At 34.7% G+C, this 25202-nt stretch overlaps 1 protein-coding gene across 7 annotated transcripts in view; it reads left to right on the forward strand.

Annotated features, from left to right (window-relative positions):
• Positions 1 to 23467: 23467 nt before the first annotated feature.
• MBNL1 (muscleblind like splicing regulator 1) overlaps positions 23468 to 25202 on the forward strand; it is a 219003-nt gene continuing 217268 nt past the window's right edge. For 5 of the 7 annotated variants that reach the window (XM_054483043.2, XM_054483048.2, XM_063662358.1 and 2 more), the window contains exons 1-2: positions 23468 to 23768; positions 24157 to 24276. The gene's annotated coding sequence lies outside the window, so the exon portion shown is untranslated. Of the gene's footprint in view, positions 23769 to 23890; positions 24277 to 25202 lie in introns of those variants that run through there. The other 2 variants (XM_054483055.2, XM_054483075.2) reach the window with 2 other exon arrangements.

A 25202-nucleotide genomic window follows, 5' to 3' on the forward strand; every position in this document is an offset into this window, starting at 1 on the left:
AAAGCTGCTCTTTGAAATGTGTATAATCTGATCTTTTCTAGTGACAGAATGACAATTTACATCCAATGTTTGTGGTAGTAGAAGAATTGCTTTATTTAGCAGAAAAGAGGGATATGGCTGGTAATGGTTGATGTCTCTGTGTTTAACATGTAGATTGAACCAGGAAGGGTGAACTATTAGAAGTAGAAGGCAGACGGAAGGACACAACAATTGAATGAAGTGTCAGAAAGAAAATAAATGCACTAGATTTTCTTTTCACAGAGTAACAGTTTCCTTTCCATGACAAGAGACAGAGGGACATGCTTATAGATGACAAAGCAATTTTCTTCAATTTACGGTACTTCTTTAGTGCAGGGCGGTCCAATAGAATATCTGTAATAATGGAACATTTTTATATCTCAGCTGTCTAATAAAATACCCACTAGCTACATATGGCTATTAAGAACTTGAAATGTAGCAAGTGCTATTAAGCAGCTAATGCTTTTAAATTTTTAATTAATTTAAATTTAAATAGCCTCATATTGGACAGTGCAGCAGACAAAATAGGCATTGAAGCCATTTCTCCAACTTTCCTGCCAAATTTAATAAGATGAGTTTTGGTTACGTTTTATTTTTTTCTAAGTATTATCAAGAATTTGAAGCTATAGCTAGCTTACTCAGGTGAGAAGTCTAAAGTAAGTGATATGGATCAGCCTTTCAAGCCTTGATCCATAATGTGTGCTATCACAAATAATGTTATTGAAATAAAAGTAATTTCACAAATATGTATTAATAGTATCTGTCCAAATATACAAATGAAAATCATTTATATAAAATAGCATGGGATGTTAACGAGTTAAAGTAAAAATTAGTTAAGATGATGGTTCCCTTTGTGCCATAGAAGAATGCGCTATCTGGAAAAAACATCAGCCAGTGACGTGAACCTCCTGCCTTAGTGGTTACATATTGAGAGGAAAGGAGGAACAATAAAAAGAATGAGAGAATATAATTCAGGCTTTTCAAACTCAAATATCTACAGGGCCTAGGCAAAGTGTTAGTATGGGATTTATGAATCCGTGGTAAGTGTGCCCCTCCCTCCCCCAAACCCCCACCCCCACCACTCCAATGTATTCTAGTCTTCTGGTTACACCAGGGGACCATCTGCTCAGTCAATCTGCCCTCACTACCACTACCACCGCCCAAGTCCACCTGAGGTAGCCATCTGGCCTCTTTCATGTATGTTTCAACACCACTGTACTAAATGATTTCTATAGTCATCTTTAGTCCTGGCACCTTTTGGTTCTAGGATTATATATTCAATATCCTCAATGGAGGAAAAAGGAGTCCTGCTTGAATCAAAATGCTAAATCTTGGAGTTTTGATGTATAAGGATAATTTTACAACTGCTATAACCATTTATGAATAGAGGCTTTAGAGGTTGTTATATGTGTTTTTTTCCTATGTAAAGTACTATTCACTGTTTATTTGCACACCAAGTTAGAATCTCTAAATTAGGGGAACTAACTAGTAGTATGTTTACCTTATTTATTTTGCATATTACCACAAAATATCTACCTACCTCCAGTCTAGGAACAAAATAGGTGCTCCATAAATATTTAATAAGTGAATGGTACAGAGATTCCTGTAATAAACACAATCAAACGTATTTGTCTGCACAGTAAAGAGTTACTACTGAAAAACTTCTAAATCCTTTAACTGTGACAGTGTCTGACAGCATAGCGGTCATTTCATTTTGTACTTTTGTTCACTTTTAATGTCAGGCCCAAAAAAACATGGCGATAGTTAAAGTCAATGATGAGAATTTTACCTGCTGGTTATGAATCCTCAGAGAGTGGCCATGGAATGTTTCACTTATCTTGGGCTTAATCTCACCCACAAACCTAACTCTGTCTCCTTCCCTCAACTCTCAAAACTTGGTAATTTTCAGCCATTAGTTTATGATATGTGCTGAGATGATTTCTTTCTGTTTATTCTGCTTAGGAACTATGAGATTTATGGATCTGTAGATTTACAGTTTTCAACAAATATGGAAATTTTGTCTATCCTTTCTGTCCTCTGTTCTCTTTTTCATTCTGGGTCTCCAGTTACCTATATTATCCCACAGAGTATTGAAGCTTTGTTTCTGTTTTTTAGTTATTATTTTCTCTGTGCTTCATTTTAGATAGCTTCTGTTGCTATAGCTTTAAATCTACTGATCTTTTCTTCTAAAATAATTACTTACCACTGTTAATTTTAACCAGTGAATTCCTCATTTCAGATATTTAATTTTCATCTCTAGAAGTTCCATTTGTTTCTCTTTTACATTTTCTATTTGTGTCTCATAATTTTTATGTTTTCTTTTATATCCTTGAGGATATGGAGCATATTCATAACAGATATTTTAAAGTTCTTGTCACCAATTTTATCATCTCATTCATTCCTAGGATTGTTTGTCTCTATTGAGTGACTTTTCCCAGTGCCAAACATTGTGAATTTTAATTTGCTGAGAGCCAGATTTTGTTGATTCCCTTTAAAGATTGTTAAGCTTTGGCCACATTTTAGAACTTTGGTCTTTTGAAGCTTCTTTCTAAGTTATTTTAGGAAAGGTCTAGAATAAAACTTACTCTTGGCTACTTTGGCTCCATTTCTAAGATATGGGCCCTTCTGTGAAATTTACTGGATGTTTTTTGTATTCAATAAGGCATCTCTAGTCTGGCTAATCGGAATTCAAAAAACTACCAGTTCTGTGCGAGTTCTGTGAAGTGTTCATCTTACATAATTTTTCTCTTCCTGGAAGATATTTCTAGTTTTGACTCATGGGACTTCACAGTACTCATGCATATTTGGTGTTCAGCCAAAGAATTATAAGGATCTCTAGCCAGATTTTGGAAGTCTTTCTCCACTTAGTTCCTTTATCTCAGGTGCTTTGCCCCACAAATTCTAACTGCTGCAGCCTCCCCAAATTGGGATATTTGTCCCCCCAGTTCAATGAGATTCCCAGGCTTATTCTGGTTTCCTCATTCCTTTGCTGCAGCTTGAAAAGTACCTTCAAACAAAATGCTCCTCATTTGTTTCTTTTTTCAGAGACCATTATCTGCACTGCCTATGGTCCACGGTCTGTCTTTTGTTTTTTCCTTCCAACTTTTATTTTAGGTTCAGGGGGTACATGTGCAGGTTTGTTACATGGGAGAATTATGTGTTACTGGGGTTTGGTGTACAAATGATTTAATCACCCAGATACTGAGCATAGTCTCCAACAAGTAGTTTTTTAGTCCTGACCCTTCTCCCACTTTCTACCCTCAAGTAAGCTCTGGTGTCTGTTGTTCCCCTCTTATAAGTTTCCAACTTATAAGTGAGAAGTGCAGTATTTTGTTCCCTTTCCCTGCATTAATTGACTTAGGTTGATGGCACCCAGCTGCATCCGTGTTGCTGCAAAGGACATAATCTGATTCCGTTTCATGGCTGCATAGTATTCCATGGTGTATTGCACTGCAGTTTCTTTTCTTTTTTTTTTTTTTTTGAGACGGAGTCTCGCTCTGTTGCCCAGGCTGGAGTGCAGTGGCAAGATCTGGGCTCACTGCAAGCTCCGCCTCCCGGGTTCACGCCATTCTCCTGCCTCAGCCTCCCGAGTAGCTGGGACCACAGGCGCCCGCCACCATGCCTGGCTAATTTTTTTGGTATTTTTAGTAGAGACGGGGTTTCACAGTGTTAGCCAGGATGGTCTCGATCTCCTGCCCTCGTGATCCACCCGCCTCGGCCTCCCAAAGTGCTGGGATTACAGGTGTGAGCCACTGCGCCCGGCCTGTACTGCGTTTTCTTTATCCAGTATACCATTGATGGCCATCTAGATTGATTCCATGTTTCTGCTATTGTAAAATGTGCTGCAATGAACATACCTGTGCATATGTCTTTATGGTAAAACGATTTATATTCCTTTAGGTATATAACCAGTAATGGGATTGCTGGGTCAGAAGGGTAGTTCTGTTTTAAGTTCTTTGAGGACTCTCCAAACTGCTTTCCACTGTGGCTGAACTAATCCAGTTTCTAAAAATAAATATTTTCTATATTTACTCAGTTTTCTAGTTGTTTATGAGTGAAAGTTAATTCTACACTCTGTCACTCTCCCAGGGCCAGAAGAAGAAGTCTCCTAGTTTTCAAGCATGACTTCCTATTGTGCTTATGGTTTCACTTCAGTTGCTTTTAACACACAAGATCCTGTCTTACCACTGTGCTTATATGTATACAAAATTGAAACATTCCTGAATAAGTGATTGTTTTTGCTTAGGTTATTGCTTTTCCTATTCTCAAGAGAATCTAAAATATTTTTTGATCTAGATTTTTGACTGGCATATCAAACCACTTTTGAGACAAGAGGCTTTTGTATTTGAGATGGAGAATCAGGTGGAGGCAGAATTAGAACTGTTCACTCACAGTTCCAATTATTAGTGGTGGTATCTGCAGATTCAGGCTGCCATAAGAATAACTCAAATCTCAGTGAAAATGAAAGTATGATATTCTATAGATTTTTTATTATAATTAGTTAATTATAAGATAAGAGAGAAAATTTTCTCTTGTTGGTTGCTTTCTCTTCTAGTTGTTATCTATTACTCTGTTTTCAGTGAAACCCAGGATTACGTGACAGAAAGTTTTTGTGTGAAAACTCCTTGAAAATCAGTTTTAAATGTAGCTACAAAGTTAGGCAGTTACTACCATTCCAAATTAGGAAGAAGATGTAGCTGCAGATCTAGTTAGGCAGAAATTATTACTTTTTTTACCTTTGAAGATGAGAAATATAGAACTATTACCAAAGTTGATCTTAATGTAATAATCATCATGAAGCATTAGTGGACATATAAGTTAATAGCTTTGTTCCATTTGAATCAGAAAATTCATAGATTCTATGTAGTGCCAGCGGAGCCAAGATTATGTTATATCATTGTTTTAAAATTATTATCCATATCTCTATAATACAATTCAACCAGAAGAAATGATTATTTTTTTAGAGTCAGGGTCTTGTTCTGTCATCCAAACTGGAGTGCAATAGCACAATCAAAGCTCAATGCAGTCTCAAACTCCTGGCCTCAAGTGAGCCTCCCACCTCAGTCTCCCAAGTAGCTGGAATTACAGGCGCACGCCACCAAGCTCGGTTAAATTTTTTTATTTTTATTTTAGTAAAAATGGGGCTTTACTATGTTGCCCAGGCTGGAAAAAAAATGATTTTTATGTGCAGAATTAAGATATGCTGTGTGCCCTAGAGGAAGAAGAATACCCAAGTGATTTTTGGTGTTGACCTAAATCTTTATTCAAGAACACTCACCGTTTAATAATAATGTTTTACTGTATACATTTGTATATATAAACCACGTTTTAAAAAATGCTCATCTGTTCCTAAAAATCATCCTAAGTAAAGTTACTAATTGAATCAGGTAAACAGCAAAGACCTTTTTGTGACATATTTCAGAGTGAAATACCCATGACTTTTAACTTTAAACATTTAGCAGCATAAACAGTGGTAAGTTTGCCTTAGACCATTTAGAAAATTGCCTGGAAAGAGTTTGGGTCTTAGAAAGAATTTTGCTTCAACATGAGATCTGTGAATTGGAGAGCTGTGAAACACTGTGCAGAGAGGCACCAACACCTTCCCGCCCCCTTTATAGTTAGTTGTAGGACTCCCTTGTAACAATACCCCTTTTGAAAACACTATTACAATGGATGATAGTACATTGATTCAGTCACATTTCTAGTCTTTTGTAGTACAGTTAAAGATTGTATTGTTTTCTTGACCAAGCTAAAATAAACAGATGCAAGTAAATCAGACAAAGATGTGAATTTGGCATATGAGTGGACACGGTAGATTTATTCCTTATTGTTTAGTTAAGCGGTGTTAAACATATTCAGTTAATATGAACAAGGGGGTAATGCTTTCATAGTAAAAACTGCTAAATTTTGTAAGTTTTGAAATTTAATAACTTAAACATTCGAAAAAGAGAGTAATGGGCAGAAACATGATACTAAAATCTGGAACATCTACTAAAGAGTAGAATAGTTCATACACTGAATCACTCATTCAACAAATACTTGTGAATGCTCTGAGTGTGTGTGTGTGTAATTATAAATATTGTGCTAAGTGATATGGGGAATGCAAATTATATTAGGTCAAAGTATAGCCATCACCAGTCTAATATTCACTGTGAGGGGAAAATAAGACACTATTAGTGCACAACAAAGTGGAATTTTGTTTTTTTTATTTTTAAATTTGTACAGATTCAGGAGGTACATGTGCAGGTTTGTTACTTGGATATATTTTGCAGTGGTGGGCTTTGAGCTCAGTCTCCTGCCTTTTGGAGTTGGAAGTGTTTAAATGTTAAACTCTTCTGGAAACACCCTCACAGGCACGCCCTGAAATAATGTTTTACCAGCTATCTGAGCATCCCTTAGCCCACTCAAGTTGACACATAAAATTAACCATCACAAATGTTTTCAAAGGAGAAAAAACTAAGTTTTAGCTGAAGAAAGACAAAAAGACGAAATTGGTGCTTAGGTCTACGGATTGTGATGATCTCGCTTTGCAAAAACATCTGGATATACTATGAGATCATGCTGGAAGATGCTCAGATTAGTTCCCAAGAATCTATGAGAGTTTAAATAGGAAGCAAATACTATTTTCATTTTAAGAAGGTATTTATTTTTCTTTTTAAAAAATATATTCTGGATAAATTTTTTAATATTGATGTCATAACCAAAATTTTACCAGGGTATATCATATTCTATTTTGTCAGTTGTGCTTTTATTTTTAACTAGATACTAAAATGTGAGTAAACAAAATCTCAACTAAAGTTGATTTCTTCAGTTTTTTTTTCTATTTCAAAACAATTTTAAACAGAAAATTATGATAAATTTAGAGATATATTAATGTTAATAAAATTACCCAATATAAAGCCAGATGCAGTGGCTCACGCCTGTAATCCCAGCACTTTGGGAGGCCGAAGCGGGTGGATTACTTGAAGTCAGGAGTTCGAGACCACCCTGGCCAAGATGGAAAAACTCCGTCTCTAGTAAAAATACAAAAATTAGCTTGGCGTGGTGGCACATGCCTTAATCCCAGTTACTCAGGAGGCTGAGGCAGGAGAATCATTTGAACCCAGGAGGCAGAGGTTGCAGCGAGCCGAGATTCTGCCATGCACTCCAGCCTGGGCGATGGAGTGAGGCTCTGTCTCAAAAAACAACAACAATAATATAAATAAACCAATAAAGGAATACGGGATGTAAAATTATTTATTCATAAAATAATTAATTAATATTTGCAATAAAGGCAGGAAATCATTTAAGAAATATATCTTGATTTGTTTTACTAACTGATGGAGAATGTTCTTTCTTATTATCTTTTCCAAACAATACTTTATGTCACCATGAGAAAGAGCATGATTCACCAACAATTCAGTACGGTTTTTTTCAGGTTCTCTGTGTAATAGTTTTGGACCCTTTCAATCAAAACAGTTGAAATTCTTGCATGTAAAGTGCACTTTAAAATATTTATCTTTCTCAATCTTGCTACCTAATAGCAAATGTAACTTTATAAGATATAATTTTAATCAATGCTCACCAATCAGGAATTGTTAATTTTTCCAATTTGCTATATATGCTGAAGAACCAGGGAATTTGGTCTTTTGAATGAAAAAAATTGCTTTCTTAAGAAGTCAGAGTATATAATATTCTGTTTACTACATGAATAATACGTATACAAATATGATAAAATAAAATAAATATGACAAATATTATTTCATAAATAATATGAAAATTGTGATAAAATAATATAATATAAAATATAAAATATGTGTGGTAAATGATAGATCATATGTACAAATTGTCTATAGTTTTGAAAGGTGTTTATTATATTTGACTTTTATAAATTTTTATTTTTTTCAATAATATGCTATGAATTTGAAATGAATAAGCCTCTTTGTATGTGCCAATCATGTATGTAACTATTATTTCTAAAGTGGAAATAATTTGGGTTTCTAGTTATATTTAAGGAGTTTTTACAAAATTTTGAAAGAATCCCCAAGTGTTTTACTGAACTTTATCAAGAAACAGTAATCCAAAGTTAATTATGTGCAAGGCAAAGAACTATGTTCCAGTTTACATGCAATCAAATAATCAATAACTTAGAGGTGATTTATTTTAAATCCCCTCATTTTACAAATGTAAAGCTAAAGTCAAGAAAGGTTTGGTAATTTTTTTTTGTATTTAAAAGTTTAAACCTATAGAAGAGTTGAAGTAATAGTATAATGAACAACCATATAAACTTCACCGTTTGATAACATTTTGACAAATTTCTTTGTTCTCTTTTCCTCACACACACACATGCATATGTATGTATGTTGAATTTTTTGTTTAATTACTTGCTGTTAAACATCATGATAATTTACCTCTAAATGTTTTAAAATATACCTGCTAAGTAGGACATTCTCCTACAAAAGCACATTACTATTATTACCTCCAAAATTACTTAGTGTAACTCGGTTATAACATCTAATGTATCATTCATGTTCAGATTTTTGTCTCCAACATGTCTTTTGTAATGTTTTTCTCTTTATACTGGGTTTCAATCAAAGTTCATTCATTACATTTGGTTAAGAATCCTTGGAATCTTCTAATTTAAAACAATTCCTATGCTTTTTAGTTTTTGTTTTTAATGATACTGAATTTTGTGACAGTCCAAGCCAGTTGTCTTATACAATGCCCCCATTTGGATTTGCTTGATTGTTTCTTTATGATCAGATGCAAGTTAACATTTTTGGCACAAATATTAGGCAATTAGTTGACACTAGATAGTTCTTATTGCATCAATGAAGAATCACATAAAGTTGTATTGTCTTACTTTTGGTGATCCTAAATTATATCACTCAATTAATGGAGTGATCTCAAGATCTCTTCATTATAAGGTTTATTTTCCCTCTGTAATTTAAAAAAGTTATCTGTGATATGATATTTTTAGACTGTGTGAACATTCTGTTCTCTAATAAACTTTCACCAATTGGTTTGCCAAGGATCACTTCAGCACAACTGTCTCCTTTCCTAGAGAGCCTTTTCTCACTCCTCACCTTTAATATGGCAAATGCTCTAGTCTTCATCCATGCACCAACATCTACCATCCTGGCCATTTCAGACATGCCTTGAAAGCCACTCGGTCCCATTGGTTCTGAAGGGCTCTCATGGCTTCATGGCTCCCAGGTCCTCGTGGCTCTGAAGGACTGAGGAATGACTGGACGCGAGAGGTCCAGAAGAAAGGGTTTAGACTCAACCAAGACACAGTTTAGTGAAACCAAAGTTTGGATAGTAGGATTAAGGCTGACGGACAGATTATTTATTTACACTTTTAGTGAACAATTTCAAAAATAAGAAAAGCAGTAAAATAGTAAAATAAACCCTCAAATACCCATCATTCAATTTCAACAACTTTTAATATTTTGCCAATTTTATTGGATCTATTTTTCACTCTATTTTTTGTTGTCTAATGAAAATCCTATGCATGATGTCTTTCTATTCTTATATATGTCAGTATTTATTAAACTGATAGGGTTTGTGTTATGCAGAATTCCGAGATCGTCCCCCTAGATTCCTGGACCCTAGAGTACACACATTTTATCCCAGTCATTCAGTCAAACAGTAATCTAGGCACTGCTCTAAAGAATTTTGCAAAAGTAATTAAGAACCTCAATCAATTGACCTTAACGTAGGAAGATAATCTGGGTGGGCTTGGCCTAATCATATGAGCCCTTTAAATCTCAGTCTAGAGGTCAGAGACAGAGGAAGTCAGAGATTTAATACATGAGGGGGATTCAACATGCAAGACATTCTCCATTACTATTAATAGCTTGAAGATAGAGGGGGCCAAGTGGCAAAGAATGAGTCCTCTAGGAGCTGAGAGCTGCTCTGGTCAACAGCAAGTAAGAAAATGAGAACTTCAGTCCTAAAAGCATAGAGAACTGAATTTTGTCCACACCCTATATGAAATTGGAACCTAATCCTCAGACAGGAGTAGCAACCCCTAATGTTGCCTTGTTTTCAGCAGTTTAAGATCCTGATAAGAGAACTCAGCCAAGATTCCTGATCCATAGAAAGTGGAGATAATAAATTTGAATTTTTTCAAGTTCCTAAATTTATGGTATTTTCAAAACTATAGAAAACTAACAGAATTATAATAAAACTACATATTTGTATATAAAATAAAATAAAACTGTAGCAAACTAATTTTTAAGAAATATTACCACCATACCATTATCACATCTAACAAAATTAACAATCATTACTGGGGAAAAGACAGTCTTTTCAATAAATGGTACTGGGACAACTGGATATCCATATGCAGAGAATGAAACTAGACCCCATATCTGTTGCCACATACAAAAATCAAATCAAAGTGGATTAAAGTGGATTAAGGATGTCAAACTGTGAAACTAGAAGAAAACATTGGGGAAACCCTACAGGACATTGGTCTGAGCAAAGATTTATTGAGCAATACTCCACAAGCACAGGCAATCAGAGCAAAAATGGACAAATGAGATCACATCAAGTGTAAAAGCTGCACAGCAAAGGATACAATCAACAAAATGAAGAGACAACCCACAGAATGGGAGGAAATATTTGCAAACTACCCATCTGACGATGGATAAATAACCAGAATATATAAGGAGCTCAAACAACTCCATGGGAAAAAATCTGATTACCTGATCAAAAAATAGTCAAAAGATTTGAATAGACATTTCTCAAAAGAAGACATAGATTGATGGGCATTTCAGTTGGTTCCAAGTCTATGCGGTACATATACACCATGGAATACTCTGCAGCCATCAAAAGGGATGAGTTCATGTCCTTTGCAGGGACATGGATGAAGCTGGAAATAATTCTCAGCAAACTAACACAGGAACAGAAAACCAAGCACCACATGTCTTCACTCATAGTGGGAGTTGAACAATGAGAACACATGGACACAGGAAAGGGAATATCACACACCAGGGCCTGTCAGGGAGTTGGGGGGGTAGGGGAGGGATAGCATTAGGAGAAATACCTAATGTAGATGACGGGTTGATGGGTGCAGCAAACCACCACGGCACGTGTATACCTATGTAACAAACCAGCATGTTCTGCACATGTATCCCAGAACTTAAAGGAAAAAAAAAAAAAAGCTGAGATACAACCTTGGAAAAAAAAAAGAAGACATACAAATGGCAAATAGACATATGAAAAGGTGTTCAACATCACTGATCATCGGAGAAATGCAAATCAAAACCACAATGAAATATTATCTCAGTCCAGTTAAAATGGCTTACATACAAAAGACAGGCAATAACAAATGCTCCAGAGGATGCAAAGAAAAGGGAACCCTTGTACACTGTTGGTGGAAATGTAATTAGCACAACCACTATGGGGAACAGTGTGGAAGTTGGGCTAGAAATTGAGCTACAATGTGATCCAGCAATCCCACTGCTGGGTATATACCCCAAAGAAAGGAAATCAGTATATCAAAGAGATATCTGCACTCCCATGTTTGTTGCAGCACTGTGTACAATAGCTAAACTTTGGAAGCACCTAAGTGTCCATCAGCAGATGAATGGATAAAGAAAATGTGGTGCATATACACAATAGAGTATTATTCAGCCATAAAAAGAATGAGATCATTCAATTAATGGAGTGATCTCAAGATCTCTTCATTATAAAGGTCTATTTTCTCTTTCTAATTTAAAAAAGTTATCTTTAATATGATATTTTAAAGCTGTGTGAATATACTGTTCTCTAATAAACTTTCACTAATTGATTTGCAAATCTCTGATATTCTTGTCTAAGTTACATATTACTTTGGGGGTTGTATAATGATGATGTTTTAACTCTGTAATTCTATATTTATTGTTAACATTCCTCTCTATGAAAGACAGCTCCTCTTTTTCAGGCATCTTTATTTCCTTGTCCTTTCCCATCATTATGTTCCTTCCCATCATAACATTATGTTAACATTATGTTAAGTAAATAAGCCAGGCATAGAAAGACAAACATCACATGTTCTCACTTATTTGTGGGATCTAAAAACCAAAACAATTGAACTTACGGAAATAGAGAATAGGATTGTTCCAGGGGCAGGGAATCGTAGTAAAGGGCTGGAGGGGAAGTGGGGATGGTTAATGGGTACCAAAAAAATAGAAAGAATGAATAAGACCTGCCATTTGATACCACAATAGGGTTACTGAAGTCAATAATAACTTAATTGTACATTTTAAAATAACTTACAGAGTGTAATTGGATTGTTTGTAACTCACACGATAAATGCTTGAGAAGATACATACCCCATTCTCCATGATGTGCTTATTTCACATTGCATGTTTGTATCAAAACATCTCATATAACCCATAAATATATATACCTACTGTATACCCACAAAATTTTTTAAATAATTTAACAAAAAAATGAGAAAACAATCATTGCTTACTATGTTTGATCTTTGAGGGTTTTTAAAAGACATAATAATCATGGCTGCTGTGTTATTCGTTAAGTAGGCTTTCATGAACCTGTCAGGAAAGTTAACAACATCATATAACCTTATAATTATGAGAGAGCAAATTCAAACAACTAACATGCAAATAAACTTTCGGATCACATCCCAAAAAAACTTGGAGTCTGTCTGTATTTCTCAAATTAATTAGTTGAAGAGTTGTAATCAAATGACTGTGGAGACCAAATTACTTAGAACATGTTAAATCATGTCATAGTTAACATCACCTCTTTGATGAGTCTCTGCCATTTTAAAAAATTCCAATGAGTCACTTATTCTAAAAGTTGAGTGTGTATCATTTGCATTGCATATTACTTATTCTCACAAAGGTGTTTTCCCTTTCCAGTCCCTTTTATAATATTCCCAGTGAAACCACCTCTCTTCTTGTACTTCAAGGTTTGGTTTTGTAAATAAACTATATAAGGAATAAAATACTGAATGATGATGTACCCAAGAGTTAATGATTTTTCATTCTGAGATGTTAGTTATATCACTTTCTGAACTTAACTCTATTTAGAATTTTGTTTCCAAATTAAAAACAAACTGGTAATTTTCTAAATATTCTGCAGCTCCTGACATCAATTCCTTAGTGAGTTTTGATCTCTTGATGATTCTCAGTACAATGTTCACTGGATATTTGTCTGAGATTTTGATTATATATCTCCCTGAAATCTTCATTTTCCAAACTAACTTTCTTAAGTACTATAGCTCCTTCCCTAATGACCTCCTCCAGATCTTATCTCTTTTTAGAAACTTTCCCAGGTTTTGTGGAAAGAAATTACTGATGCATTTCGCTCACTTTTAGTATAAAAACCACTAATACATTCCTCCTGAAGTCACATAATTACTGATTTCCAAGCTTGTTTCTTGCAAGTTGTGGCCTATTCTGGTTTGGAGCAAATATTTTGCGTGTCTTTGTTGATAATTACAGAAACTATAGCAGTAGAAATTGCTTTGAACATGGAGCAATCAGCATAGCCACAAAAGGTTGGCTTGCTGCTAAAAGATTTAAATCAGTAGTTTACATTTGCAGGTCACAGTTTTTACAAAAGTTCTTCAAATCATACATCCAAATCATTCAGTAGCCTGGCTATATAAGTTTTCAAAGGATATGTGTAACTATTGTTCAAAAATATGCAAGTGATGCTGTGAATAATACTTTTATATGTTACTAAAATATAGTAGCTTTGTCATTAGCATATTTCCTGTCTGTAAGTAATAGAAATAGAAAGGCGGTTATATAGGATTTTGTTGTATTTATATATAATCCTACTTTCGAAAAATAATCTCTCTCTAATCTGTATCTATAGATAGATAATAGATAGATATAGTCATGCATCTTTTAATGGTGGGGATACCATCTGAGAAATGCATTGTTAGATGTTTTGTCTTGTGTGAACATCAGAGAGTGTACTTACACAAACCTAGACAGTATAGCCTACTACACACTTAGGCTATACGGTATAATCTATTGCTCCTAGGCTACAAACTTGTACAGCATGTTACTGTACTGAATACTGTAGGCAATTGTAACATGAGCTAAACATTTGTGTATCTAAATACGTGTAAACATGGAAAAGGTACAGTGAAAATACAGTATTTTAATCTCACCGGAACATCATTGTATATGTGTCCATTATTGTTATGCGATGTGTTTATATACACGTACATGTGAACCTGGAAGGATGTACGTCAACATTGAATAGTAATAATCCCCAGCTGATTGTAATAAAGAATGATCTTTATTTTCCTTCTCACAGTTTTTTTATTTTCTAAACTTTTATGATGATCATATATTGCTTCTATAACTCCCCATCCACCAAAAAACTATATCTATAGTGTACATATATATATACATATATATTTGTGTATGTATATCTCCAGAAAAAGTATTTTTAAAAAGCAAAAGTTTATCATGTCCTGACCTTCAAGAAACCTTTAAAACTACTGATTTAGTTAAGAACACAAAATAAGGACTTAGTTTCCCTAGTGTGTGCCAAGTACTTGAGCTTTGATATTTTTGTGAGTTTTTAGTCGCTGTGAAACATGAGAAGCTTTCTAAAAGCTGTGTAACTGCTGGTAGTTGGCTTTCGGGAAGAACAGATACATTAAGGTCCAATTTCTAAACTTTTTATTATAAACAGTACCTTGAAAAGCTGTTCAGTATGATTATCGAGGGCTCAGTCTGTAGTGACCACATGGGTATCTATACTTGCCATCAACTGTCAGAACTAGTCTTCAATGTCAAAAAGAGTTATTTCTATTGATACAGACTACTACCTCCAAAAACCAGAGATTAAATTCTTCCTAAGAAATACCACTTCTCTTACTGATGATTAACAGTTCCACAAACTGTGGATTCCACATTTCCAAATATGTATCTCATCATAACTACAAAGAAAAAGCAAATAAATGAAGTCAATGTATCATTTTATGAGACCTCCCAACACTAATTGCTCAATTGTTCCCTGGTGCCCTTGTTGCAAAAGTGGCTGCAACTATCTCATTTGCTGAGGCCACCACTGATGGCTGTTGCATTACCTTCTCCATGGCTAGACATGGCCAGCACCCAGCAACTTCCCTCTTGGGACTTTTTTCTGACCTGCCCCCCGTTTAGAAACATGTTCTTCTCTTGTACTGGTTTCATGCTGTTGAAGGAAAACATATCCTTTTTTGTTTCACTATAGAAATAATAAACATAGCCCTCATCCAGTTGGCAGAAACAAAAAAATGTTTACTTAACTATATAAAATGCCTCTGCTCAGGAATTTGAAATGTTCTTACAGAAAAGGGTGTTTCTCACAAAAAAAGTTTTCTGTTTATGTAATCCATTTGCTAGGACATAAAGACTCTTGGAACTTACAATATCATTTGATTAAAATTGTAATTAATGTTCTAGGTAAGAAGTATTATATCTTTAAATAATTTCACATTTATAAAAAAATAGAAAGAAAATGGAGTGTTGATCAGAAAATTTTAATTTAAAAAGTTATTAAAAGATGTTAAATAGATTTAAAATGGAAGACTACTTTTAAAGAATTCTATTTTATTTTATATTATTTATCCAAGAAGATTAGAAAGACTATTATTTGTATTTTATAATTCACTAGCTCCATTAAACAATTTTTTTTTCAGTACCTAATATGCCAAAGAACTGAGATGGGACAACAACAAAATGAAGCATACTTTCCTCCTTTGGAGCAGAGAGTAGATAGTATATTTTCTTGACTCTAAGACTTTGTTTTCGTGTTTGAACATGTCTCAAACCAGGATTGGTCTTTTAGTTAATGAATACATTTGAAAAAGTATTATTAATCATTCATGCATCTTACATTTGACTCCAGTCTTCTACTGTCCCGGATGATCTAGAAGTAGAAATCAGAAAGCCAATGCCACTTAATGCTATGGGGATGTTCCAAATCCTATCAGGGACAAAAGAATGGGTGGGCTAGGTCTTGAGAGAATCCTGCTCCTCGTGAGTTATTTCTATGGCTGCTGCACTCTAAATGACTAAGCATTTCTGACCCTGAGGAACCTGGCATGTGTCCTTATGACTCCACGTGAGAGGATTATAGAGAAAGGCATTAATTTGACTGGGATATCAGGAAAGATTTAAAGATACTGGAGCTGTCAGATTATTTTTATAAAAGCATTGTTTTGCTTCCATTATTTCTTTGTTCAAAAAATATCAAATATCCAGCCTGAGCAACATAGTGAGACCCCTATCTCAACAAATAAATAAACAAATAAATAAATAAGCCTGGCATGATGTTGCACACTTGTAGTCCCAGCTACTTGGGAGGGAGAGGCAAGAGGATCGCTTGAGCCTGAGAGGTTGAGGCTACAGTGAGAAATGATCATGCCATTGAGAACGGAATTTTTAATTATATTTAATTTTAATCAATTAAATTTAAATTTAAAAAGGGAAACTTTGATTTTCTATATTGCTGCATATTTGAATGGTAACATTTTTTATATATTGGGTTAAATAAAATTTTTTATTAAAATTTATTTCACCTCTTTCTCTTTAAGGTAGAGACTAGAATATTTTTAATGATATATATGGTTTGCATTATGTTTTTCTTAGACAATGCTAGTCTAAGGACAATAAAAAAGCCTGCTTTTCTTAACATTCTACACTTCAAATAAAACATTCCCTTTCCTCCAGATTACCTCCCTGTTATAAAAGACTTTTGGTTGCAAGTGACAGAAGTTTAATTCAAACTGGTTATAGAAAAAAGAAAGAATTTATTGGCTTAGTTAATGAAAACAAGCGGAAGACGGATTCAGGCATAGATGGAGTCACAGACTCTGATGATGTCATCAGAACTCTCTTCCTCTTCTCACTTTCCCTCAGGTCTACCTTCCTGTCTGTTGGCTTCATTCTTTGGCTGGTTTTCTCCTCACAGTAGTCCCCAGTTTTAGGCTTATATAATTCTTACAGCTAGCCAATCCCAGCAAAAGCAGAGCTTCAAATTTCCATAGGTAAGTCTTATTGGCTGGCTTGAATTACACGCTCCTCTTTGAACCAATCACTGTGTCAAAGGAAAACAATTAAACTTATTTCCCAGACATTGGTCATATGCTTACACCAATGTTGGTGTAGGAGGAAATTGATGCCACTCACCTCACATGCAGTGATACCAAAGAAGGGCCTGTTTCTCAGAGAAAAATCGTGACAACTTGTCACCAGAAGAAAGAGAATCATTAATGGGTAGGAAAAAGCACAGACACCCAAAAAAACTGATTGTTCACACTAGAAGTTTTTTCTTCTTCTTCTTCGGAAGACATATAAGACGCCTGGTCAACGTAATGAAACCCCATCTCTACTAAAATACAAAAATTAACTAGGCGTGGTTGTGGGCACCTGTAATCCCAGCTACTCGGGAGGCTGAGGCAGGAAAATCGCTTGAACCCAGGAGGCGGAGGTTGCAGTTAGCCGAGATTGCGCCATTGCACTCTAGCCTGGGCTACAAGAGTGAAACTCAGTCTCAAAAAAAAAAAAAAAAAAAAAAAAAGACACTGTTCCTTACAACACCCTTCATTTTCTGAAGCCCCTTTCTCTCTGGCTTCATCTGTTGTGCTCCTTCACCACCCCATGCCCAACCCTTCTAGTTTATGCCTCCCAAATAGGATATTACATGTAGCTCCGTGAATATGATTCTGTTTCTCTGACTTTCATGCCTTTTCCAATTTGTTCCCTCCCCTTTCAAACACCCATGAAGTCCTACTCATCCTCAAGTGTCAATTCAATCATTACACTTTCTGAACCAATTCTTGATTTGGCTAGCCTATGACATGTTCTATAACTCTCCTTTGTGTTTCCTCTGAAACGGTACACCTTCTAGCAGATCAGTTTCCAATTAAAGTGTATAATTTAATTGTATGACAGGACTAATGTATATTTTTTTAACCTTGCTTTTTCCCCTTTAGAACCTTGTTTTCTTGCTCAGGCTGGACTTGAACTCCTGGGTTCAAGTGATCCCCCAGCTTCAGCTTCCCAAGTAGCTAGGACTACAGGTGCACACCACTGTGCCCAACAAGGACTAATGTAAATCTTGAGCAATGTCTGCTTGAAGTGGTATATTTTAAATGATCGATTTCATGTAGTTTAATGAAGGGAGTATTTAGAGGTGTTGCCATGATTAGTAGTAAATGAGGTTTGGCAGATATGAGCAATGGCGGGAATTGCTAATTGGATTACCACCCCTAGACCTGAAAGGCAAGGAAGAATCATGATATTGGAACCTAGTAATAGCTAATAGCTGAGACTGAGAAAGACAGAGAGTAGCTGTGGCTGTAGGTGGAGGGATACAGACACTTCCAAAACCATGCCCTGGCAGCGTAAAGGAGATACAAACAAGCACTCCAAGTTCTCTCTTCTCTATATCATGCTGATCCATCCATTAGCCAAAGTTAGCTGGAATTCATTTGTATTCCCAGTCCCTATCATAACTCCTTACATATAGCAGATACAAAATATTGAATGAATGACTCTCCATAAACCTCCTATATTCCTAGTTTTTTAAAGTTCATTTTTCTTAGTAAACACAATCAATGTAATATAAATATACAACTAGATGTGATTTAATTTGTTAACCTTTGCTATGTTTTCAAATAAATATATTCAAAAATTAGAAGAATATTTTTGTCCAACTATTCATTCACAAATCAGGTTTGAAAATGCTCATCACCATCGTTCTCAGGAAGCATGGTCTTCTTGGCCCTGTACCTATGATATTCAATTAATCCTCACAGTACCCCAGTGGAGTTGGTATTATCACCCACTTTTATATATAAGGAAACTAAGGGTCAGAGATACTTGAAAATAATCAGACTATGCTTTCCTCTTCAATTCTTTAACTGTGCAAAAAAAAGAATGTTAAAATATTTAAGCCATTCTCTTAATAAGTAAAAAACAAAATCAGTGAACCAGAAATATTTCTGTCACCACTGAGCTATGAAAAGAGCAGTTGAAATATTGCTTCTTCAGTAGTTTTAAAGTGGCCATGAAAATATGCCTTGAGAAAGAAATAGTGGTTAAAACCATAAATATATTTATTTTATTTTACTTGAAATCTGTTTCCAGAGACATATGCACAGATGCTTATTTTCTTCTATGTGATAGGCGCATAATAGCAAAATTTAAAAAAAAGAAGAAGAAAGCCGATTTAGGATTAAAATGGTAAATGAGAAGGAAGATAATGAGAAATATGAAAACTTTAATATTTTTCTAATCTGCATGGTTTTTGAAATTTCTTTGGAAGGGTATTTTGAAAGTTCTAAATGCAAAATGTGATTATTACTGTATTGTTACCTTTATCAAAATATCCTTTCATAAGAAAATAGTGCCCGAATTGTATTTAAAAAGAAGGTATTTTTGTGTATTAGATATATTAATCGTAAATTATTTTTAATGCAATATATGATGTAACATGTTCATATATAAACTCCTAATACATGTTTAAATATATTTTTTCTTGCAATTATATACTGCTTGGCACATAGAAGAAACTAACAATGTGTTGACTGAGTTTATTCCAAATGCTATTAATAACCCAATAACAATAAGCACTACTAAGGTTTAGGTGGTGATCTCAAAAATCCCTGTCTACCAAAAGCAATGAAGGTGCTTTAGATAAATGACTGATTTCAGTTCTGGGGCAAGAAATACACAAAATGAACCGGGCTATCTTGTGCCAGAAATCAAAGACATTATCAGAGAATATTAGGGTCATCTCAAGAGGTTACCATAGCCAGCATGAAAAGCCCTAAAATGGAGGATGGGGAGAATGGACTATCACCAAAAAAGAAAAATTATTGCAATGCATTCAAACAGAATGTACTTATAATCCTACATATCAATAAAAAGTTGACAATTATGCAATAAAGAAATGTTTGGTCCTAGTAGTAGGTGATCAGGTAAAAAAAATAATAATGAGATAAAATAAAAAGAAAAGTTTGGAATGAATTAACAGGTAGTTCACAAAACTGGAATTGTAAAGGAGGATACAACATTAATATGTGTTCAATATCCACAGTAATCAGGGAAAAGCAAAATAAAAATATTAAGACTCCATTTTCTTGTCCATCAGATTGGCAAATCTTTAAAAGTTTAATTAAAGCAAATACTGGCAATCGCATAAAAAAACAGGAAATGTCGGAGTCAAACCTTTTTTGACTGGGCAATTTGGCAGTGACAATTATTAACACTTTAAATGTATATGCCTTCTGATCTAACAATTCTACTTTCCTGTGTCTACCTCAGATAAAGACTTGTACTACTTTTAAAGAGACATTTAAAATGCTCAACTGATCACATTATTTTTAGCTGTGAAGAGTAACACAAATTCAATCAGTAAGGGAATTAGATATATATGAATCCGTTCAAAAGTATGTCTTGGGATACCTTCAAGCTATATTAAGTTTTTTAAAAGTCACAGTGAAGAACATACAGTGTGATGTTATTTACATTAAAACCCCACAAAATTATTTAACTCCTTATATGTCTTACAGGTAATTATATAGGAAATAGTTAAGCAAGTATACACATCAAACTGATAGTATTACTTATTTCTATGGAGAAGAATCATGTTAGAAGGAATTAAAATGGACTTTTGCTTTAACTTTATTTTTAATACTATAAACATAAGAAAGTATTTAAGTAGTCTTTGTTTTATACTTCCAGTAACCATCTTAGGTGGTCATTTAAGGCCCCATTTACGGGTGAGGAAATAGGGCTCAAAAATAATCCCTGACCTGCTGAAGTTTAAACAATAGTAGAATTGAAAAATTAATTGAGGCTTATCTTAGGGCCTCTATGCAGACTCTTTTCTGTACATTGCAAGTAGAAATGATTTTATATTTTGCATTGGTGAAAACTTTTCTAGGGAGATAACTCGGTTGGAAACAGAGATTTGGGAGCAATCAGTATTTGCCAATTAAAACCATGCAAGGATACTGAGATTGTCGGGTAAGGAGAGCAAGCCCAGGACAGAATCCTGAGAAGTGGCAACGTTTACTAGAGAAGCAGAGTTAAAGACTCATAAATAAATCAGAGAAGTTGCTACATAATCAGAAGGTGAGAGTGAAGTCAAGAACTGAAAGACAGAGAACATTTCCTGGAGGAGGAAGTGGTCAACATTGGCATGTGCTGAAAACAGGTCAAGTAAGAGGGCTTTTGGATTTTGGATTTGGTAACAGGGAGATCACTGGTGATTTTGGCAAGAGTCTTGATAAATAGGAGGAAGCGGAAACCCATGCAGAAGGAAGAAATGTGAGAAAGATAGGTGGACTTAGTATGGTGGTTCCTAAAAAAGTAAATATAAAATTACAGTATGATTCAATTCCACTTCTGGGTGTATATACAAAAAAAAATGAAAGCAAAGATTCAAACAGATATTTGCACACCCATGTTTATAGCAGCATTATTCTCAATAGCCAAAGATAGAAACAACTCAAGTGTCCATCATCTGATAAATAGGAAACAAATGTGGTATATACATACAATAGAAAATTATTCAGCTTTAAGAAGGAAGGAAATTCTGACACATGCTGCAACTTTGATGAACCTAAGTGAAATAAGCCAGACACAAATGAACAAATGTCATATGGTTCCATTCATATGAAGTACCTAGTGTAATCAAATTCATAGAGATAGAAAGTAGAATGGTGGTTGCCAGATTGAGGGCAGGAAGGAACATTCAGTTATTGTTTAATAGGTACAGAGTTTCGGTCTAGAAGAATGAGAAAGTTCTGGACATAGTTGGTGGTGATGGTTGCCTAACAGTGAGAATGTACTTAATGCCTCTGAACTGTACATTTAAAAATGGTTCAAATGGTAAATTTTGTTAAATATATTCTACCATACACACATACAAAAAAGATATAAGGGCTCAAGTCAATGTGGGCAACTTTCTCAAAAAGTTCTGATGAAGGAAAAGAAAGTAATATGACAAGTCAGTCAGAGGAGGAGTTTTTAATATGGAAGAAAACTTGAGCATATTTATCAGCCTGGAAGGGATCATTAGAGAAGAAGTAGAGATATACATCCACTATTCAGGCAAAAGGTACACAAATATTGAGAAAATACATTAAAATTACAGCAGACATTGAGGACTATGCTTCCAGAGTGTGACTGGGTCTTTGGGGACTGATAAGCCTAGTGTTTTATATAATGATACCCAAATACAATAATATTTAAAATTTGTCTAAACACATAGAATCTAAGCAATTTTAATCACATCAACAACAATCTTATAAGGGATTTCCTTATAAGTAGTTCACAAAAGAATTCAAATAAAATTTGATATCGATGACATACTGGGGTTTTGTTCGTTTATTTGTTTGTGTTTTTGGTGTGTTTTTTTGGAAGGGGCAGCTTTCTTCATTTGGTTTATTTAACTTCCTGCAAACTCACATTAAGTATGAGTTTAGGTGAAATAGAAAATATTTCAGTTTCTAATCATCTCCTAATTACTCTTTGTTTGTTTGTTTTTGAGATGGAGTTTCACCCTGTGGCCGAGGCTGGAGTGCAGTGGCAGGATCCCGGCTGACTGCAAACTCTGCCTCTCAGGTTCAAGGGATTCTCCTACCTCAGCCTTCTGGGTAGCTGGAATTACAGGGGCCTGCCAACGTGCCTGGCTAATTTTTGTATTTTTTTTAGTAGAGATGGGGTTTCACCATGTTGGCCAGGCTGATCTCGAACTCCTGACCTCAAGTGATCCACCCACCTCGGCCTCCCAAAGTGCTGGGATTACAGGCGTGAGCCACTGTGCCCAGTCTAATTACTCTAAATTTAATGCCTCTTTGGACATAAGGTTAAATAAAAAGCAAAGAGTGTGGTGTAGTGACAGCTTCTAAAGTCCAGAAAGTGGTTCTTGCAACATGTGGAGGTTTGCATAATTACTGTATTGCGCTTGCAATCCATCTCCTTCTTCCCCAATGAGCGAGGGAGGTTGGGAGCAACTGCCACACATAAAAAATGAAGCTACACATTGGCTTCTATTATCTGGCAACCTAAACCCATGATAAATATATTTGTATATATCCTTTTATTTGAAGTTGGCAGTAGTACTTGCTTTGATCAACTTTTTTATGTCTTTTTTCAACCATTGTCCCTACTGTCCTTTAAATATTCTCATTTACTACTCCAACCTGTAAGAAACTTAGCCAGCTAAATGTTCAGTTTTGCAGGATCTGCACCTCTGCACCTGTTTTTTACTCTTGTAGCTGAAGTAGTGAAAGACCATAGTTCATGTGTAAGTAACAGTTTCAGTTTTGCAGTGCTTTATCTATATGTAACAGGCAACTATTCATGAGAAAGGAAGTTTGAGACTTGTAGGTAAAAAACCACTACCCAAATTCCAGGAAAATGCCTGTTTACTGGAGGTTTTTTTTTTTCTTCCTTTAGTAGGATGCCTGTAGTCAGACTGGCATTTGGGTCATACTTCAAAGACTTTAAATTAATTAGATTTGTAAAAGCAAGTTTATTCCCATATATCAGCTGGACAGTTTTCTTCTGCATAGAGAAATATTTTCTGTGATCATTGAGCCACACAGGAGATGTTTCCTTATGTAAATGAGCACTACTTAATCAAGTATACGTTTCTTTTCTTTTCTTTTTTTTTTTTGAAACGGAGTCTCACTGTGTCTCCCAGCCTGGAGTGCAATGGCTGCGATCTCAGCTCACTGCAACCTCCGCCTCCTGAGTTCAAGCGATTCTCCTGCCTCAGTCTCCTGAGTAGGTGGGATTCAGACGCCTGCCACCATGCCAGGCTAACTTTTGTATTTTTAGTAGAGACGGAGTTTCACCATGTTGGCCAGGCTGGTCTTGAACTCCTGACCTCAGGTATTCCGCCCGCTTCGGCCTCCCAAAGTGCTGGGATTACAGGCGTAAGCCACCGCGCCAGGCCAACTATAGGTTTCAATAGCTTAACTTTTCTAAAATTTGCTTACACATATAAACATGCGTATACTTTAATTATATATGTGTACAGGCACCAATTATAGCCTGTTGCTGTGATTTCAAGTGTAAGCTTTATGAATAATTTTCCATGCCCCATAAAATGGATAAAGCATAATGACTGTTATTTCATAACTTCCTCTTTTGGTGGACTATCTTTTTGCAGAGGAAAAAAAATAATGTAACTAGAGAAGAGAGTTGAGCAGAGAACCGAGCTCTTTGAAGTGCTGGTAGTTTGTCTCAACCCGTGAAGCAGCTTAACAAGCAACTATAACTAAGCATAGAGGTAAGAACAATTATTTGCTATTTTTCATTTTATTATTTGGATTGCTATTTATATAGCAACAATTTAAATGCTGACCACATTACAGTGTAGATTAGATAAACCTGATACCTCTTTCAAGTAAGTAACCGACATTTTAAATAAAAAGTTTAATACATTTACAAAGCTTCAACTTCACATACAAGCTTTTAAAAACTTAGAAAAATTTAAAGTCTTCATTGATCTTCAAACTATTTTACCTGCAAAATAAAATGTTATCTTTCTTGTGTATTTGTAATTTTGCACACAATTTAGTGCTGAAGAGGCATTTGGATTATTAACAAATTTGATAACTTTTCTTCTTTCCCAGCTCTAGATTATTTCTAATATTCTCTCACAGATATACTTTTGTTCATTTTGCATATTATTAGTTGAGCACTTTCCAGAAAAAAGCATTCTTACATTTGTTTTTACCCACTGTGAAAATATATTGTATCATTTAAAATATGACATTTCAGTATTATTTTTATATCATCACTTTATGATGATATTTGTTTAGAAAAATTAATTTGTAGTGTAGATAGCATGACTTAAAATTTTAAATGAAATATGCAAATCTAATTTTTAAAATGTATTGTTTTCTAAATAAGTTTAATTTGTATTTATAATGCTTAAAATATAGTAAGAATGAAAACAAAGTAAGACATTTGGATTGATAATTGGAAATCAAACTAAACTGAAACTGATCTTATTAGTGAAATTCTAAAATAATCTAGATCCTAGAAACTTTTATTCTCATTTGCACTAATCTAGAATAATACCTACACATATTAACTGTATTTAATACAATCGTATTCATAATATAGCAATTTTTAAATCTTCCTTTTAAAAGCTGTTGGTTTCTTTATACTTTGGTAAAAACATTAAGGAGTGTTTAATACAGCTTTGAA

This window comes from Pongo pygmaeus, chromosome 2 (assembly GCF_028885625.2).
Source record: "Pongo pygmaeus isolate AG05252 chromosome 2, NHGRI_mPonPyg2-v2.0_pri, whole genome shotgun sequence".
Classification (NCBI taxonomy): domain Eukaryota; kingdom Metazoa; phylum Chordata; class Mammalia; order Primates; family Hominidae; genus Pongo; species Pongo pygmaeus.